The sequence below is a fragment of the Diabrotica virgifera genome, chromosome 3 (assembly GCF_917563875.1).
Source record: "Diabrotica virgifera virgifera chromosome 3, PGI_DIABVI_V3a".
Lineage (NCBI taxonomy): Eukaryota > Metazoa > Arthropoda > Insecta > Coleoptera > Chrysomelidae > Diabrotica > Diabrotica virgifera.
In genome coordinates this window covers 190,228,386-190,242,281 of record NC_065445.1, presented here as the reverse complement: position 1 = coordinate 190,242,281, position 13,896 = coordinate 190,228,386, and the positions used below count along the sequence as shown (strand labels likewise).

Sequence of the window (13,896 nt, the reverse complement as noted above, 5' to 3'; positions counted from 1 at the left end):
TGTTATCGATCATCGTTTACATGATTTATGATCAATAGATAATTTTAGATAATTGGCGTTTGAGAAACCCATCACTGGTTAACAGTTGATCAAATCTGACAGCCGATTAGATGATCGGAGATTTGAATAACGTTTCGGCAACCGGCTGATATTCTGTGATCCAAGTATTTTGTTGTTTAAGATGTTCAAAATTGTAAGCGTTCCATAACAATATATTATTAAAAAATCACTTTAACACTTTTCCTCTTTTCTCGATTGAGTATTAGTCTTTGTTGTACAAATAAATTATTACAATCACTGAATACATAGTTAGTGAAAAAATTATTACATTTATTAACTGAATAATAATTTGCAATTATAAAAATAACAGTTATCCAAGAACATTCAAAACCCATCTCTTTAAATTAATGATGACATTTTCAAGTAGAATGACATTCTATTGGGAATTGGGATAAACCGTAATCGTACCCCCTCCTAACTGCCAAAGTGTCATGGCCGCCGTCGGGACCTATTGTGCTGACATTTACAATGTTTACATATAGAAAAGTTTGTTTTTTTCTGCTTATAATGCCGTTTTCTAAAGATATTAGTGAACAAAATCGATTTGCTAACAATATTTAATATATTTTAAATGTGCTAAAATTGGATTCAACAGCAAAAGTCGCATAAATAACATATAAATAACGAATTTGTTCACCTATTAGGGAATCCATCGACCTGTCAAAGTTATATCACGTGATCTTTGGTTGGCACACAAAACTGTTCCTAACCTAAACTCAATGTAATTATTGATTTTTCTTATTTGTTTTTTGTCGTGATTTTGAGGTAGTATAGTATTTAAAGACATTCATTAGATTAATTATTTTATAAACTTTACGTTTTTGGTGATTTTGAGTGCTGACAACATGCCTGTGACTTGTATAGTAGTGAACTGTGGAAGTCCAACTGATCGGGATAATGTTAATTTTAATTTGTTTTTTGTCCTGATTTTGAGCTAATATAGTATTTAAAGACATTCATTAGATTAATTATTTTATAAACTTTACGTTTTTGGTGATTTTAAGTGCTGACAACATGCCTATCACTTGTATAATAGTGAACTCTGGAAGTCCAACTGATCAGAATAATGTTAATTTTAATTTGTTTTTTGTCGTGATTTTGAGCTTAATATAGTATTTAAAGACATTCATTAGATTAATTATTTTATAAACTTTACGTTTTTGATGATTTTGAGTGCTGACAACATGCCTGTGACTTGTGTAGTAGTGAACTGTGGAAGTCCAACTGTTCAGAATAATGTTAATTTTAATTTGTTTTTTGTCGTGATTTTGAGCTTAATATAGTATTTAAAGACATTCATTAGATTAATTATTTTATAAACTTTTCGTTTTTGGTGATTTTAAGTGCTGAAAACATGCCTGTAACTTGTATAGTAGTGAACTGTGGAAGTCGAGCTGATCGGTTAATGTTAATTTTTTTCGTGTTCCCTCTATAGCGCTTTTCATTCACAGTCATTTGTTTTGAGCTTCTGTCATATGTCATATAATCCGTGTATAGTAATATTATACACGGATTATACAACATCTAACTGAAGCTCGAAACAAATGACAATCGATGAAAAGCCCGATTAGAAACTCATTTATGTTTCCTCGCCTAACTAAATTATCAAAAAACAGGACGCACTCATGCTAGGAATTATGGTTTTTATTAATATTATTACAATTATTTATATGTGACACTAACGTAACTAGTGACATTAATTTTTAGGCCAATGTGACAAACTTTATTAATACTAAATTTTAACATTTATCCCCTATTTTGTTAAAACAATATTATTTTGTTTTTCATTCTATTCAAAATAAATGCAGTTTTGACAGGGAATTTGTTTTGTTATTTATTTATTCCATATAGACCTGGATCCCGCGTACCAAAAAAAAGTTGATTAATAGCAAGCTGAAAATTTATTAATAGCTTAACGGTGTCTAGTCCGACAAATTTTGATGTACGGGAACACTGGAAGTTTTAACTGTGGGACAGGTTAAAAATTTGGAACGTCAAACTACGAAAATGTTTATGTAATTTGTCAGATAAAACTTCCAATTGGTTTGCTACCAATTCATTAAATTCTCATGCAAAAACCAGACTGGTGAAAAAATCACCAACTGGGCATTTTAATGAGTAGAACACGAAGACCATGTCAAACTACAGGAATCATGTTGGTTAGTAAAAGCAGTCTGATTTTTGCATGAGAATTTAATGAAAGGATAACAAATCAATTGAATGTTCTGTCCGACAAAATATATGGGATGTTTTTGTAATCTGAGTTTCCAAACTGTTTCACAATTAAAACTATCCCTGTTCCAGTGTCACAATACATCAAAGTTTGTCCAACTGGACACCGTTAAGCTATTAATAAATTTTCAGCTTGCTATTAATCAATTTTTTTGGTACATGGGATCCAGGCCTAATAGGTTTGTTCGTAGTACGACACAAACGATTAGCAACTGCTGCCAACCATCAGATGCATGAGCAGTTAATAGTTAGCATTCATAGACTACGAATGCACATGTGTCTGATGGTTGGCAAGAGTTGCTGATCATTCTACGAACAAACCTATCAGTAATCACTATTTGTGATATCCATGGGTAGTTACTAACAGAAAGAGGCAGGATTCGATTTTTAAATCATTTATTTTAGAGTCAAAACATAGTCATACCTTAAACGATAAATGTATATTATCATTACAAGTTGATACTAATTACAAAAATAAATACACATTTAAAAGACCAATACATAATTACTCATGATGAAGAAGTACATTATAATTAAAAATGAATAACCATTTTCATATCGCTGCAACACAATGCCAAAGCCATCTTATATTTCAGTTCGTTTAGTGAGCACAAGAAGCACTCTGACCGAACAGTTTCAAAACTCATTAGTTTTTCATCAGAGAATGCATATGTTGCTATCTCCAAACCATGTAGCTGTAACATATGTACATGCATTGGGTTCTTCTTCGTCTGTCTTGCCCTGGGCATACTCAGCTAAAAATAGGATTGCTGCAGACTTCACTATTACCAGCCATACACATACAATCTGCATTTGCTATGTCATCAGAACTGGCTATCACCCCACCCAAGCATTTAGTCGTTTAGCATTAGATTTTTGGAAATGCTTCACCTAAAAAAATATTTTATTTTTTTGGAAATTCTTCAACTACAAAAATTTATTTTTATTAGAGTATTTGCGTTCTTTACAATGATTGAGAATATTTTATTTAAAATCAGACATTCATATAATATAATTTTAGAACAATCATGACAGTAATTCAAATAGATGGCAGTAATAAATCATTTTTAGATAATTATAGAGTTCACAGTTTACAGATTAGGACGACGATATGTCTGGTTTCATACAGATATATAAACGTAAATAAATCTAATATTTAGAACCAATTTATCCAAAAGACACTAATACTGTTATCCATATATTTCTTAATGGTGAATAAATAAAATAAAGGCATACCTTTCCAACAATAATATGGAAATCAGGAAATCATTAACAATTTTTACTCCATTCAAAACAAATCCAGCTGTAAAATATTTATGTGCCTGAAGGCTTTTGTATGCTTTCATCTGCTGCTTAGAGTAGCAACTCCGAGATTCCACCAGATATGTATAAATATCTATAATAGTAACTTGATGGTCTGCACTTTACTGTAAAATCCAATTCTGACTGAATTGCGTATGGATCTAAATCCCCAATTATTTTCAGCTTCAATAAATATCTAAAACAATAAAAGAAATAATGTTATTGCTTGCAAAATTCATCATTATTGATAAATATCGGGGCAAAATGAACAGTAAATAAAATTTGTTTCGCCTACCTTTCTCGCAACATCTGGAGTTTCCAATAATAATTTCCTTAAATAATCAGTTTGCATTGTGGTAAAGTTTATAAAGTTAACAAAAACAGGAAACGAAATCCAAATGCATCCAAAATAGACAAAATACGACGATAAACAATGAAAAATAGATACAAACATAACCTCTTTGTTAGTTTGTGTGCCAACCAGAGGTCACGTGGTTTGGATTGCCTAATTCATTTTGAGGTGCATAATATGTCAGCTATCTCGTGCACCTTCAGTCCGCGCTCTGCCAATACAAGATCGTATAAATCGATTTATATAAATCTATGGCCTAATTACAAATGGGGTTATGTGGTTGTAACTGTATTTTGGGAATAAAATGAAAATGATCAATTAAACGACTGGAAAACTGTAAGTATTACAATTAAAACATGTTTATCCTAACACAAGAGTTCACTTCATTTTAAGAAAGCTAATTATTATTATACAATAGACATTTATAAACTGCCATGTACTTTTAAGGTTACTTTTGATCTGTTTTCAAAGCTTATGATTAAATGTTACCTCTTTTTTAATTAGATTTGCCAACAAAAGATGCATGATTAAGGCCAAATGCAATTCCTTTGCTAAAGTCATAAAAAAAGTACCAATACAGTTAAAAAAATTATTTTAAAAAGGTCTCTCAAAAGACATGAAAATATACAACAACTCAAAAAACTAGAGAATGTAAAGAAAGCCAGGTTATTGGAAATGGAATTCCTGTTTAATTGAAAGCCAGTAAACTATCCAAGACTTTTCAGAATCAAATGTGTCAACTTGTAAAAACGATTCTTCTGAAATTTTTAGTAAAAACCAGATTATCCTCAAGAAAAATTCTGTTTAAGTGAGACTCAAAGTCATATTTGTGAATGTGTCATCTTTGAATGAAACAATTTTTTTACCTAAACAATTAAATGTATGGATCTAATTAAAAACAATGCTGAATCAAGTACAGTTACAGAAATACAATCCTTTGAACTTCTAAATGTGATTGTTGAAAGTGTTGAAATAGCTACTGCATAGGGATTCGAAAGGGATAGACTTGTTATGAACGCACTTGATCATGTACTTCTTACTGTTATAAAGTTGAAACAAAACTTATTTTATGCTTTTTTATCAGTCACTTTTAATTGTGTATCAACTTTACGTGGTACATCGTGCAAAAATTGCTAAAAATGCAAACATTATATTTATTTTCTGTGTTACATTGGATAGTATGATTGAATGTCTTCCTCTTTTAGATAGTGAAGTGAAGAACATCTTGAAGTTCCAATGATGTTTCAAGATGAGGTAAATCGAAATAATTGTATGTTAGAAGGACAGAGAATATGAAGAAATGTTATTGCTGCATATTTAGTGTAGTGAAATACAAACTTCAAACATTATAATATATTTTTTGATTTCAAACATTTCATATGATTATGAAAGAACATCTTTCTTTTTAAAACAATGAAGAAGTGAAGAACATAATAAAGTTCCAATGAAAATGATTCCAGATGAGGAAAATCGAAATAATGGTTGTATGTTACATGTATAGAGAATACGAAGAAATGTTATTGCTGCAAACTTAGTGTAGTGAATTAAAAACTTATTGTCAAATACAAATCAATTTATTTCATACTTTTATAATATATAGTGATATAATTTTATATGTGTTCAAATAAAAATATTAATAAATAAAATACAATAAACACAAATCATGTATATCTTACAATGAATTACAAAATCAAAAATTAATTACAAAAATATCAAAATAAATCTAAAATATTAAAAAGTTACATATAATTTTTATAGTACCTACATACTTTGGTTGGTACTCTAATAATTTGGAGATCCATTAAAGTTTGTAGATGGAAATTGCAGGTATCTAAAAAATATAATAATATAAAGTAACTCAACAATCTCTTTTTAATTAGGGTAGCAGTTGATAAAGATGACCCTTGCTCGGGAAATCAAATGTATCTAAAAAAAAATTAAGTAACAGCTTTCTAACAAAACAATCTTAGCACTAAACGGAAACAAAGATACTGGTAAGTATTAAAACATTTTTTGAAAAATCTTTCTGAAAGTGAAAATAAAGACTACTCTCTATGGGAACAACTAAAACTGGGCATGCTTTACAAAAAAATGTATCCAGAACAAACTTCTTCTCTATAAGGCAATACTACGACAAGTCTGGATGTACAGGATTTAAATCTGGGGAACTGCCAGTAATACAAATATGCAAAAACTATTAAGATTCTAATCCGAAGTCTTTTATGATGTCCGATGTTTTTAGTACCACTACCAAATATCATGCTAAACTGAAAATTATAGGGTAAAAATCTGTCTGATCACCCAAACTTTTAAAAGCTGGATGCTTATCTGATCTAGTCCAGAGGCTGGTTTCGGTATTGCAGCTATAAAATACTTAAATAGTAAGCATGGAAATTTTTATTATGGTCCGCCTTGAGGCAAACTAGGGCACTAGAGGGTTAAGAAAAGTTACAGATCTCTACACCACTGGGAAGTAGATAGTAGTTACTAATTTGTAAAAAAGTCAGAAATATGGTAATGTAGACTAAATTAATATAAATATGTAAAGAGTTCTCACCCCTGAGTGTAGTTCCCACTGTGTCATTTTTTATATCTGTCATATTGTTATAATGATAACAGATTGCATTAAAGTTAAAATAAAAAAGAATTAAAGAAGTTCATAAAAATATTCTATTTTTGAAAAAATATTTAAGTGCTTAAATACTTTTTTAGATAAAATATACATAAAATTTATTTTTTCTACAACTGTGTTAAAAATGCAACTTTCAGCACTCTATACAAGCGTTAAAAACGCTACCTTAAGGCACTAGTGCTTTAAAAATTTTATGGCACTGCAGTTCGTATTGACTGTATAGGCAATTTTGATGTAATGTCAAAAAAATATAAAAATGGAATGTCAGTTCAAGTTATAGTTATTTATGATATAAGTGTTAAAAGTACACGTTTAAGGCACGCATGTGAAAGTTTGCAGAATGAGCGATAGCGAGTTCTGCAATTCACATGAGTGCCTTAAAAATGTACTTTTTAACACGCATATCATACAATATTTTTTCTACAAACGTAATTACAGGACAATATCTACAAAAACTTTTACTTGAACTTGACTGACATTCCATTTTTATATTTTTGTGACATTACATCAAAATTGTCTATACGGTCAATACAAATTGCAGTGCCATAAAAATTTTAAAGCACTTGTGCCTTAAAGTAGCATTTTTAATGCTCTTATGGAGTGCTAAAAATTGAATTTTTAACACGGTTGTAGAAAAAAGTTTTTGTAGATATTATTCTGTAATTACGTTTGCAGAAAAAATATTGTATGATATGTGTGTTAAAAAGTACATTTTTAAGGCACTCATGTGAATTGCAGACTTTCACATGCGTGCCTTAAATGTGTACTTTTAACACTTATATCATAAATAACTATTAAAAAACTAACAGAAAATAGTAAAAATATTTGATTGAGCATAAGTAAAAAAGTCACTCTCTCAACCAATAAACATTTGTGATTAAAATTAATATACTTAATTGATTATAATATGAATGTGTTCTTGTAGAGTTTCATATAATAATTTCCATTTGACTAAAGAGACACAAGCTGGAATACTTAGGTCAATAATACTTAGGTATCAAACACCCTAAAAAATATGAACTTTTGCATTTGATAATTCAGAGAAAGATCCAAGGTAAATGTGGTTCTGGTAGAATCTCACAATCATAGCTGAACAATCTAAGACCATAGTATGGAAAATCGACTCCATCATCATTAGTTAGAGCTGCTGTCAATAAAGCCACAATAGCGAATATGGTAGCCAATATGATATCCAACAATTGATAACAGTCATGGAACTAAAAAATGTATTATTTCAAAGTGTTTATGGGATAAAATTAGTAAGAGTGACATGATACCTAACAAAAATTTGATTCAGAAGATTTAACATAAAACTTGTAATTCTCTTATACTAAACTCACAATAAGGATGCACCAGAAATAAACAACCCAAGACATGTTGAATGATACAAATAGCACTCCCGAATCATGATTTACAATGTATAAACTTTGTAAATCATGATTTGTGAGTGCTCCTCATAACATTCATCATGTCTTGTGTTTGTTTCTTTCTAGTGCATCTTTATTGTGATTTTAGTATTATAATTATATACAGTGTGTCCACGGTTGGGGTGCCCAAGAGGAAAAACTTTTTTATTTTCAATTTTAGCGAAAAATGTCATTATTGATAAAAAGTTTTGCTTGTTCTAAAACCCCATAAAACGAAATAAAATTCAAGTTTTTTAAATCCTGCTTAATTTTGTAGCCAATTTTATGTAAATCCCTATTTTATGTAAATTTTTGCACTAAGTTTGAAATCTTAACAATAATCTAGTGTTGCCAAGCCACAATGTAGCTTAGTAACTATCAACTTCGATAAATAATTTGCGAATTGTCAATTTTTTTGACAATGTTAAGCTATCAATAAAGAATTTATCTTGTGATAAATTACATTATTAAAATTGTTGTATTAATAATTATTTAATTAATAAATAATTGGATGATTCAAGGAGAACGACAAAGTCTGGCTTCGTAATCCAGAGAAGTGAAAGGGTTGTTCTCCCAAGTTATTATTGTTACAATTTCGAACTTAGTGCAAAAATTTATAGGGATTTACATAAAATTGGCTATAAAAATAAGCAGGATTTGAAAAACTTGAATTTTAGTTCATTTTATGGGGTTTTAGAACAAGCAAAAGTTTTTATCAAGAATGACATTTTTCGCTAAAATTGAAAATAAAAAAGTTTTTCCTCTTGGGCACCCCATCCGTAGACACACGGTATTACTATTTTTATAATAAAAAGATTATAATTTATAAAATGTGATGCTGTATATGATTTCAAATATTAATCTTTTCTATTACCATACAAAAAAAATATTGCCTTTACTCAAAAACATTTTATTTATCATAAAATTTTTAAAGATATATTTAAAAAGTTCATAAATATTAATATTAATTTATACAAAAACATTAAATATTTTAGTTTTACTGGTTTATGGCTGTAAGGTGTCTCTGAATATTTTTCACTCTTTTATAAGATGTTTCGAAAATTGAAATATCTCTGAAAGTTTTTAATATTTAAAATCAGTTTTCATAAATTTATCATCGGTTAATATTAGAGATCTTAAGTTCACAGTGGCACAAACAACTGAAAATATCTTCTGCAAGTGGAAGAAGACTAACATACATTTTACACACATTAAATGTTTTTATTTATTTGGTTGGATCTATCTATGTGTACTCAAGCTTTAGCTATCTTCATTGTAAGAATTTTAAGTTTAGCGTGATATTTGGTAGTGGTACTAAAAAAATCGGACATCATGAAAGACTTTGGATTGGAATCTTTGTAGTCTTTGCATATTATGTGTTACTGGCAGTTCCCCAGAATTAAATCCTGTACATCCAGACTTGTAGTAGTATTGCCTTATAGAGAAGAAGTTTGTTCTGGATACATTTTTTTGTAAAGCATACCCAGTTTTAGTTGTTCCCATAGAGAGTAGTCTTTATTTTCACTTTCAGAAAGATTTTTCAAAAAATGTTTTAATACTTACCAGTATCTTTGTTTCCGTTTAGTGCTAAGATTGTTTTGTTAGAAAGCTGTTACTTAATTTTTTTTAGATACATTTGATTTCCCGAGCAAGGGTCATTCATCTTTATCAACTGCAACCCTAATTGAAAAGAGATTGTTGAGTTACTTTATATATTTTTTAGATACCTGCAATTTCCATCTACAAACTTTAATGGATTTCCAAATTATTAGAGTACCAACCAAAGTATGTAGGTACTATAAAAATTATGGGTTACTTTTTAATATTTTAGATTTATTTTGATATTTTTGTAATTAATTTTTGATTTTGTAATTCATTGTAAGATATACATGATTTGTGTTTATTGTATTTTATTTATTAATATTTTTATTTGAACACATATAAAATTGTACCACTATATATTATAAAAGTATGAAATAAATTGATTTGTATTTGACAATAAGTTTTTAATTCACTACACTAAGTTTGCAGCAATAACATTTCTTCGTATTCTCTATACACGTAACATACAACCATTATTTCGATTTTCCTCATCTGGAATCATTTTCGTTGGAACTTTATTATGTTCTTCACTTCTTCATTGTTTTAAAGAGGAAGATGTTCTTTCATAATCATATGAAATGTTTGAAATAAAAAAATATATTATAATGTTTGAAGTTTGTATTTCACTACACTAAGTATGCAGCAATAACATTTCTTCGTATTCTCTGTCCTTCTAACATACAACCATTATTTCGATTTATCTCATCTTGAAACATCATTGGAACTTGTTTCTTCACTTGAAACTTGTTGAAAGATGTTCTTCACTTCACTATCTAAAAGAGGAAGACATTCAATCATAGTATCCAATGTAACACAGAAAATAAATATAATGTTTGCATTTTAGCAATTTTTGCACCATGTACCACGTAAAGTTGATACACAATTAAAAGTGACTGATAAGAAAGCATAAAATAAGTTTTGTTTCAACTTTATAACAGTAAGAAGTACATGATCAAGTGCGTTCATAACAAGTCTATCCCTTTCGAATCCCTATGCAGTAGCTATCTCGACACTTTTAACAATCACATTTAGAAGTTCAAAGGATTGTATTTCTACTGTACTTGATTCAGCATTGTTTTTAATTAGATCCAAACATTTATTTGTTTAGGTAAAAAATTTGTTTCATTCAAAGATGACACATTCACAAAATTATATTTATATATATGACTTTGAGTTTCACTTAAAACAGAATTTTTCTTGAGGATAATCTGGTTTTTACTAAAAATGTCAGAAGAATCGTTTTACAAGTTGACACATTTGATTCTGAAAAGTCTTGGATAGTTTACTGGCTTTCAATTAAACAGGAATTCCATTTCCAATAACCTGGCTTTCTTTACATTCTCTAGTTTTTTGAGTTGTTGTATAATTTTCATGTCTTTTGAGAGACCTTTTTAAAATAATTTTTTTAACTGTATTTGTACTTTTTTTATGACTTTAGCAAAGGAATTGCATTTGGCCTTAATCATGCATCTTTTGTTGGCAAATCTAATTAATAAAGAGGTAACATTTAATCATAAGCTTTGAAAACAGATCAAAAGTAACCTTAAAAGTACATGGCAGTTTATAAATGTCTATTGTATAATAATAATTAGCTTTCTTAAAATGAAGTGAACTCTTGTGATAGGATACACATGTTTTAATTGTAATACTTACAGTTTTCCAGTCGTTTAATTGATCATTTTCATTTTATTCCCAAAATAAACAGTTACAACCACATAACCCCATTTGTAATAGGTAAACAAATTCGTCATTTATATGTTATTTATGCGACTTTTGCTGTTGAATCCAATTTTAGCACATTTAAAATATATTAAATATTGTTAGCAAATCGATTTTGTTCACTAATATCTTTAGAAAACGGCATTATAAGCAGAAAAAAACAAACTTTTCTATATGTAAACATTGTAAATGTCAGCACAATAGGTCCCGACGGCGGCCATGACACTTTGGCAGTTAGGAAGGGGTACGATTACGGTTTATCCCAATAGTATTTTTACTACAAAAACGTTATTACGTAGGTCAAAATTTTTGACGTAAGAGAACTGTCAAAACCTTAGAATGTGACTTTTCATTATTGCTATGTTTATTATAAACATGGCAATAATGAAAAGTCACATTCTAATGTTTTGACAGTTCTCTTACGTCAAAAATTTTGACCTACGTAATAACGTTTTTGTAGTAAAAATACTATAGTAATGTTTACATATCCATACCAGTGTGAATTTTACTACACGTAATTTGCCGTGTAAAGACAGAAAAAGTTGGGATACAAGTAAAATATTTGCGAATTATGTACCCCTAGCCTTAAGGAAGTTGGGCAATCGAAAATTACCTGGCAGCCATACTCCAGATGGCTCTGAATCAGACCATTGTGTACAATTTGTAAGGTTTTTGGATCACTTCCCCAATAAGTCCCACAAAGAGCTCTCATCACATTCAGGCCACGATTTACTTTTAGTTCTATCGAGTTTACATATGAATTCCACTTTAAGTTTTTTTGAATATTTACCCCCAGGGATTTGACTAAATCCACCCAACCAATATTCTGGTTACAAAATATTACGTGGGGGGGGGGGGAGATGTTCGTGTTTCCTTTTGTAAATAATATTGCAGAAGATTTGTTCTGAGATAGATTTAAATTGTGGTCTAGCAACCATGATGATTCCATCTGAATCAAGAATTTATTTACATTAATGACCAATTCATTAATATAGGGCTTTTCATCGATTGTCATTTGTTTCGAACTTCTATCATAAGTTGTATAATCTGTGTATAATATTAATATACACGGATTATACGACATACGACACAAGCTCGAAACAAATGACAGTGAATGAAAAGCCCTATTCTTGTTCTCATGATCATTTTTCAGTGCGTCACAGTTTTTCGATTTCTCTCTAATGCATTAAGTTAGATGAGACGGAAAAAGCGGTAGCTCCGTGATTAAACACAAAAATAATGCAGCATTACAACGGTTATATACATAAGATGTCTATTCCTAACCTACGTTTGATTCGTTGATATTTAGAATGCGCGTTTTTTCTAGCCAATCAAATACACGTATTACGAACATTTGACGAAAACTTCGTCGATTTTGGCCATTTTTTAGAAGTGTCAAAGAGTCAAGTGACGGTTATTATTCAGGTCAGTATTTTGTGTACCTGTCATTTTGAAATTTCGAATTCGACTTCACTTGTGTTTCACAACGGCTTTGTGCATTATTTTGTGTTTTGGTTTAGAATTTAGTTCGTTAAAAGTTAGTCATTGGCGTGAGGAGACTAGAGACATTCGAGATGTACCGAAGAGTGCTAAATATCTCATGAGTAGATAGAATAGCCAACGTGGAGGTAATGAGACTTACGCATAAGGAACGAGAACTAACAAATAAGAAGAAAACTGAGATATATGGGACATGTGATGAGAGATGTATATCTAATACTCCAGGTCATTATGCAAGAAAAAGATTCATAGTAAGGAGACGTAACTCATGGCTGAAGAACCTTAGGAACTGGTTTGGATGTAATAACAATGAATTACTTAGAGCCGCGGTTTCAGAAATAAAGATCGCTCTGATGATTACCGACTTTTCAAGAGGAGACAGCACCTAGAGAAGAAGATAAAAACACAGTTTATGGATAGTTTTGTGTCATTTTTAATGTTTCCATATTTATAAATTTAATTAACAATATTGTTTACTTTTTAATTTTATTCCCCTTTATAAAAAATACTTACATGTTAAAATATTGTGTAAAAATCAAATCTACTAAATTACTAATTAGTTTAATTCCACAAGCTTTTCACCTATGGCTAAGTACGATTGTGGCATCTGTCAGATTCGTCAATAATAGGGCTTTTCATCGATTGTCGTTTGTTTCGAGCTTCTGTCATGTGTCACATAATATTAATATATCTACGCCATACGTCTTGGGTTTGTATCATTTGTATATACCAATAACGTATGACGTAGATATATTAATATTATGTGACACATGACAGAAGCTCGAAACAAATGACTGTGAATGAAAAGCCCTATTACATGAAATAAGTCTCGACACACCCAATACAGTATATGACGTCATAATTAATGACGCACTGAAAAATGATCATGAGAACAAGAATATCACTCCCTCTAATCAGAAGAACTAAATCGTCTGCATACTGAATTAGTTTGCATGAAGAGGGGATTATATTATACAGGGAAAGACAATATAGGTTGAAGAGGATAGGGCTTAATGGGGAACCTTGGGGTAGTCCCAGACTTGATTTTCTTGGGCCATGGGTTTGTCCCAGTTTGTCTTTGACAAATAGCT

The 13,896-nt window shown here is 29.9% G+C and overlaps 3 long non-coding RNA genes across 3 annotated transcripts; 1 reads left to right on the top strand and 2 right to left on the bottom strand.

Annotated features, from left to right (window-relative positions):
• Positions 1 to 2,671: 2,671 nt before the first annotated feature.
• Positions 2,672 to 4,164, bottom strand: LOC114325683 (uncharacterized). The gene is made up of 3 exons (XR_007697250.1): positions 3,890 to 4,164; positions 3,529 to 3,790; positions 2,672 to 3,183 (listed from the first exon to the last, which is right to left on the bottom strand). It is a non-coding gene; the product is annotated as an uncharacterized LOC114325683 (long non-coding RNA).
• Positions 4,138 to 5,607, top strand: LOC126882266 (uncharacterized). Its single transcript, XR_007697251.1, has 2 exons — positions 4,138 to 4,282; positions 5,152 to 5,607. It is a non-coding gene; the product is annotated as an uncharacterized LOC126882266 (long non-coding RNA).
• A 4,270-nt stretch (positions 5,608 to 9,877) lies between these two features.
• Positions 9,878 to 11,574, bottom strand: LOC126882267 (uncharacterized). The gene is made up of 2 exons (XR_007697252.1): positions 11,240 to 11,574; positions 9,878 to 10,359 (listed from the first exon to the last, which is right to left on the bottom strand). It is a non-coding gene; the product is annotated as an uncharacterized LOC126882267 (long non-coding RNA).
• Between the last annotated feature and the right edge of the window lie 2,322 nt (positions 11,575 to 13,896).